Below are 6,646 nucleotides of genomic sequence, written 5' to 3'. Positions count from 1 at the left end.
ACTGTTGATGGCAAACTGTTGCTGACTGTTGATGACTGACCTTTGCTGACTGTTGATGACAAACTGTTGCCAACTGTTAATGACTGACCTTTGCTGACCATCAGTGACAAACTTTCGCTGACTGTTGATGACTGGCCATTGCTGACAAGTGTTGTTTGGCTTTTGCTGAGTGTTGAGGACTGACCACTGCTGACTGTTGTTGATGGACTCACAAGGACTTTTGTTATGTGACAATCACTAACTGTTGATGTCTCACTGTTGCTGATTGTCCATAGGAGACTGTTGCTGACTTTCGATGATGGGCAGTTGCTAAATGTTGATAGCTGACTGTTGCTGAAATGCTCCTCTTTCACTTCGATAGATTGTTTTTGCACACCTTGCATTTTTGAAGAAGGAGAAATGCATCTTTTTGGTATGTTAGTTGCATGGGGAGCATGAATGCTTTCCTGCTTTTCGTGATCGTTACCAAGAGGAGATTTTTTCTCTTTGGAGATAATGTATTCCCTTATAGTAGCATAAGGATCATTGCTTGTTTTAGTTTCATTTTGGACATGGTGGTTCTGTTCTTCAGTGCGCTGTTTCTTTGGTGAAGAGGGGTGTTTAGAACCTTTCTTTCGTTTAAGAACACTCTTTGAGTTGGACCTCTTGGCTTGCATGCTGTTAACAGGAACTTGAACTTTGTAGTGTTTTTGCATCATAGATGCAAATTCTCCAACTCTGTTCCGAAATCTTCTTTTCTTTGGGCGCACAGGTAATGGCAGGTAATTTATAAAGGATGATTGGAGTTGTTTCTTGCTACTTTGTTGATTAATCAATGTTTGTGATGAGTTTTCCTTTTCATCAATAGTTTGAAAAGTTGTGAACTTATTGAGTAAGACTTCAAGAGAACTGTTTAGGTCTTTGAGGACACTTTCATCTTCAATATTGTATGTCAGAGATGTTAGTCCTTTAAGTTTCTCCCTACATATTATTGCCTCTTGCCTGATTTGGCTTTCAATACCTTTTATTTTCTGTTGTGGGACTACTGCTTTGTCATCTGGCTGTTTTTCTGGTATCTCTTCATCAAGAACATTGTCATTTTCTTTGTTACTTTTGTATTTAGTAAAATCAGCAAACACATGCTCCTTGTCTAGTGAGAGATAAGGGTTTTCGCGATATTTTTCTGGTAATGTATCCCACTGCCAGGTGGGGAAGTAGTTGAAAATTGCAAAAAAATGCTTGCATAGCAGGCCAGTATGGCAAAAATCAGGACAGCTGCAATGTGGCATTACATCCCTGGAACCAAAAGACAGATTGTACCAAGTGTTTATTGAGAGTGATCTCACTTGGAATTGACCAACTTCTGTGTCAGTGCAAACTTCCTTAATGTGGTGAGGTTCCACTTCAACAGCTGATCTTATTCTCTGTCTGCAATGGTTAATAAACGGTCTGGGTTTATTGTGCAAGTATTTTGGCACATCTGAGTTGTAATGCCTGTACTGTTCACTGCATTTTGTATTGAGCTCCACATACCTGGAAAATTAACAGCTTTTTAATGTGCTGTTTCTAATGTATTGATATCAGACTTACATATTTCAGATTTGTCACATTATTTAAGTGGCTGACACCTATTTCCAGCACACTCCAGCACATACTTTGATTGTACCATAGTACTCATCTTTATCAGTTTATGCAGCTATAATACTGTTTCCAAACTAAAATGCAACCCTTACTTAACAAAAGTAATTATGATCATTTTCTTGACATAATAGGTGAACAACATGGAGTAACCTGTGGCTTTAACTGGTTATAACTCAAAGACAAGCTTTTATTATCAAATTTTAATCAGTATGCTAAGATGTAACTTGAAAACTTTAAAAATATATTTTGGAAGCTATCTTAAATAATTCAAAATTTGAGGTGTAATGTAGCATAATGATGATAGATCAATAATAAAAAGAGGGGTCACAGCTGAGCTTGTTTTTGAGTTCTAACAATAGAAAGCTAAAATGAGGTGTGTTTTCAATAGGCTATAATGTTGCTAGTAACCTGTTTTGCCGAGAAAATTATTGTAACTTTTAAGCAAGGATGGTGCATTCATTTGGTTCCAGTAATAATAGCATCAACTGATAAAGAGTGGAAATATTGATCCATCAAAGTATACATGGTGGAATGTACAGAGAAAAGGTTTGACCCACCTTAATACATACAGTGAGCATGGGAATTTTTTGAATTTGCTAACTGCACTTCTAGTATCTACTTGTACCTTCTGTATTTGTCTGGTAAAAATTCCTCAATTAATGTTGTAATCATCCCACTGAGGCTGTTGTTATTTCGGTCCTTCAGGTACTGGTATTTCAAGGACTCATTCTGTCGCTCAATGCCATTGTTGGTGTTGATATTTAACATAAATCTGTCTCGCCTGAAAGCCCACACCCATCGCTGTAATGTTAAACAAAGTACAGGAAACTTGAACTTTTAAATGAATTGGTGTTGATGCATGTTAACAGCTCACAGTATCAATTCATGATTGCTTATACATGAATAAGTTAGAAAAGGTTGTGCATGTCAGGTAAAAAAGAGGTAAGCCTCCAGAGGCAAGTTTTTGTTCTGTTCATACTCACAGGGTATCACAGAGAAGTGAAAAACTATGTGCGGTGGGCAATATTTCATTTCTTACCTCAGACTCTATGAGCCAAGTTTTTTCAAACCACTTCCTGAGCTTGGGATTAGCCCGCCAAAGTGCACTCTCCTTGAGGGAAGACAAATTTATTTCAAACAACTCTTCTGTTGATGATTTTGCAATGTTACGTAGCAATGATAGGACCTCTTCTCTGTTGTCAGTCAACCCATTTTCAGACTTTCGTAGCCATCTTTCCCAGCACTGTTCACGATGGAAGTCACAAATATATGTAGTTGTATCTGTTAAACCAAATTAAAAGGGAAAATTCATGTACATTTACATTTGAGAGAGTTGGTACATTAGTCATTTGAAAGATTAGATAATTAAGCACTATGTAGGAGGTAACCCCTATGGTATCAGCCTACTGTAAGCTTAACTTTGTAGTTTTGCCTACGTGGAAATATCTACCGCTACTTCTTTAACTGAAGACCTAAGTACTAAGGTTCAAATGTATGCCCTTGTTTTCGAATCCCAAGGATGGATCAAGGGTATTAGGATTGTATAGTTGTTACTTTAACTCTTTCAACATCTTGCAAGCATTTTTAATGAGCAGGGCCTAATCTAATGAAGCCTTGCACAAACATACGTCTGTAACTTCTTCACAACTTTATAGCAACCTATTTTAAGTAATAATTTTAATTCATGCACCATTTTTGTCATACTGTTTAGTATCTGCTTTCCTTGTTTCTCTTTTTCTAATTTTCATATTGGTCATGTAGCACTGTGCTACCATCATTTTTATATTTTTGATTCAGTAATATATATATTTTTAATTAGTATGAAATGTATGTCATATTTAGGTAATTTTGGAACCACCAGTGAAACCTGGTAGTTTGTCACCCTTTCTAATTAAAGTCTTACTGATCAGTACACTCTACTGAAAACAATTCAAGTTAAGTAAAGCAAGGTTTTGATTAAAAAGAGAATTGTAAAGTTTTCTTACTTTGATTCGATTCTCCCTAGGGACTAAGTTTAGTTTGCTACAATTTCAATGTAGGTTCTCTCACTTTGTAAACATTAGACCTTTATTAATAAGTCATTGTTACCTTTGAATGTGCTCTCAATGGCATGGATCTCCTCATGGCAAAAGTCAGTCATAAAGAATTTGGGTTTCCAGTTGGCATTCCAGTCATGGAAGATTGTTAGTGCTTCCTGTATTAAAGCTGTGGTTTCCCTTTGAATGATGAAAGAACCAACAACTATGTAATTTACATTTGTCTTCACCACTAGAAAAAATAGAGGGAGCTCATATCGCATTGTCTTGTATGTTGCGTCAAGAAGGGTGATTTCATTTCCATAACGGACCATAAGATTTTTCTGCCAGGCTGTTTGATGAGCAAATAGAAGATCATCTTGCATACAAGTTCCATCTTTGTCATCACTGTTGCTTTCAGCATAGATTGATGACAATGATAGTGCACAGGGTCTAAAATAGAATGAATCTTGAGGTTTCTCCTGATGCCAACTTTTAATTTTCTTTTCAAGGTTCTCCTGATCAGTTTTGGACAGCAGTTTTTTCACTGAGGCCTGGTACATGTGGTTCCTTACATCCACATCTGTTGGATAATATCGTCTATTTGTAGATGATGGTGGAGTTTGCTCTGGGAACAGTTCAGTCTTTACAAATTGCCGAAGATGTCTTTTCATCTCGTCCACAGTTTTCACACCTTCGCCAACAAGCTCTCCGATCTTGTGTACAAGCCTTTTGTCAATGGGCTGCAGAATACCACCAACCTGGTTTGTTGATACATGAAGGAAAAAATGAAAATGGGACCACAATTTTTGAGAAAGATATATCAAAACTGTTACGCTGATAGTTGTAGCTACTAGTAAAATGCCAATTTAATTATTCAATGGGACAGAACAACTTTAACAAGCGAATAAGTCAAAATTATGTTCTTTAGTAAAATTCATTTATGTGTAGAATTTTATCAACCTCTAATTCAGTCCAAGGCAACTACTTGTTAAGCCTTCACCTGTGTAATCGGCCATTATACAAACAAAGAAGCCAAAACAAAAATTATTAATATAATTGTTATTAGGCTAACTTGTGACAGTTATTTTCATTGGCATCAACAAACCTTTCCAATGATGTGATCCCTGTGTTCATCCCCTTTTGGTAATTGGATATATATTCTACGTTCAAACTCTGGTTTCTGACCATCAGTTATATCAGTCTTGAGCTTTTTGGACATGTCTCTTCTTAGTCTTTCTGTGTTCTCCCTGATCTATGTAATTAAGCCAAAACAGAAATAATCATTCAAATTAAGAGACCTTCTTTTACTGAGCAGGAATAAAATATCAAATTTATGGATGTAAACAGTATGGTGATTGCAGTTTTGTACCTTGTAATTGTAATACTTTACCACTTCTGATAACCGAATACTTGCTGGGCAACCAAACTTCATTGTGCCTTGAGGTAAAAACCGCTTCCTTGTAAAGGAGTGATCATCAATCTGTAAATAAAAAATTGATATTTTAAGCCCCTTGCCTCTTTGTGTTAAAAGCACAAAAAGGTTGTACGTAAAAGGATAATGTAGACTTTGTTAGTCACAACCAAAATACCTTGTTTTCAGCATGTTTTGCTTTAAATGACTTTTTCCTGTCTGGCCCATGTTGGCAGTCAAACACCTTGGTGGCAATTATACTGAAGGGTACTCCATCAAATGGAATTTTATCATCCTTAAAATACACTTTCCTTTGCCTGGCAAAGGGATCTGTGCCGTGGAAACAAAGGAGACCTTTCATTACATTTATGTTAATTATAATCTCCATTGCATCCTGGTGTGCTACCTACACTACTTTCAACCCAATTTATGTCACAGCTTTTCCAGCTACTATTTCAGAGATTCAAAGAATGATATTTCATTCATGCATGGATGGATGGATGGATGGATGGAAAACTTCATTAAGAGTGTCAATAACCTAGCTAGGGAAGATCCCTTACTAATTAGTGGACACAAGAAAGGAAAAAAAAGGTGCTATTTACATTAATATTTATATAACGACTAAGAGAAATTCTATAGTTACCTAATAACAGGATTTATGAGAAAAATATTTAAAACTTATGATAGATTGATAAATTCATCAAGCTACTGAAGGGATAACGCTGTTTATAAGACCCCCTCTCATGCCCACAACATATATTCACATCACTGTACCACCCACACTCTGTAATTCTATGTTTAGTGCTTGGTTAGATACACTTACTGATCAGGACATAATAGAATGGCTAAAAGAACTTTCCATAATTATTACTCTTATTGTTATTTTAATGTGTTGATAATTAAGGTTATTATTTTCGCAATTTTTTATGTCTTTTTTTGTCTTACCTCCAGCTCCAAACATTTTGTCGGATTTAAAACAAGAGAATTTTGATGTAGTTTCCAGTTCATATTCCCTCAGTACAGCCATAGCTTCTTCAACTGATTTAACGTAGCCAACATACTTGTTTGTTGAACCTCTTAACATTGCCTGCCAAGTACATTTGGATTCAGTAGCATTGTCGTTCTTACTTTCTAAATGCATGCCTTCAGCTAAACCGCTTTCTTCAGCATTTGCTGGCAAAGCCATAACAAACACTCTGTAAACTTCCAGATCTCGCGGACGAGGAAACCTTATTATAATTTCCTTTCGAAAAAGCCCGCCAAACAACAATTGGTTGCGGGAAAATCTTCGAAATTGCGAGAAAGCCATTCGGCACATTACCGAAAATTTTCGTGCTCGATCGCCTGTTGCCGAACGTCAGTTTCATGGATGGAAAGATACACAGGTTATCACGCCATCTATCAAACTGACGTTGTTCCGCCTTTGGAATCTAAACAGCTTTACCCTGGAAAAGAATACCCCAAGTTTTCAAGATTTATTGAAATATATCAGAAGCCTGTTTTATGAACCAAGCGAAACAAAATATGCCCCTGAAAAGCTCACAAAACGATGGGAATCCGGCAGGATCATCCGTCACGTTTGTTTTCACGAGAAGGT

General features: G+C 36.5%; 1 long non-coding RNA gene and 1 pseudogene across 2 annotated transcripts in view; one reads left to right on the top strand and one right to left on the bottom strand.

Moving 5' to 3' along the window:
• The window catches only part of LOC148725221 (uncharacterized), a 7,778-nt gene extending 2,796 nt beyond the window's left edge, over window positions 1-4,982 (top strand). Inside the window, exon 2 of the long non-coding RNA XR_015990570.1 lies at window positions 4,148-4,982. This is a non-coding gene — a long non-coding RNA (uncharacterized LOC148725221). The remainder of the gene's footprint in view (window positions 1-4,147) is intronic.
• Window positions 1-6,616, bottom strand: part of LOC148725220 (uncharacterized) — an 8,968-nt pseudogene extending 2,352 nt beyond the window's left edge. Inside the window, exons 1-8 of the transcript XR_015990569.1 lie at window positions 5,995-6,616; window positions 5,228-5,379; window positions 5,008-5,118; window positions 4,744-4,890; window positions 3,709-4,396; window positions 2,660-2,901; window positions 2,246-2,421; window positions 1-1,512 (exon numbers count right to left, since the gene is read on the bottom strand). The exon at window positions 1-1,512 is cut by the window's left edge and continues 2,352 nt beyond it. The product of XR_015990569.1 is annotated as an uncharacterized LOC148725220 (transcript). The remainder of the gene's footprint in view (window positions 1,513-2,245; window positions 2,422-2,659; window positions 2,902-3,708; window positions 4,397-4,743; window positions 4,891-5,007; window positions 5,119-5,227; window positions 5,380-5,994) is intronic.
• Window positions 6,617-6,646: the final 30 nt, after the last annotated feature.

The sequence above is a fragment of the Stylophora pistillata genome, chromosome 8, assembly GCF_964205215.1.
Source record: "Stylophora pistillata chromosome 8, jaStyPist1.2, whole genome shotgun sequence".
NCBI classification, from domain to species: Eukaryota; Metazoa; Cnidaria; class Anthozoa; order Scleractinia; family Pocilloporidae; genus Stylophora; species Stylophora pistillata.
This window is presented reverse-complemented; position numbering and strand designations above follow the sequence as displayed.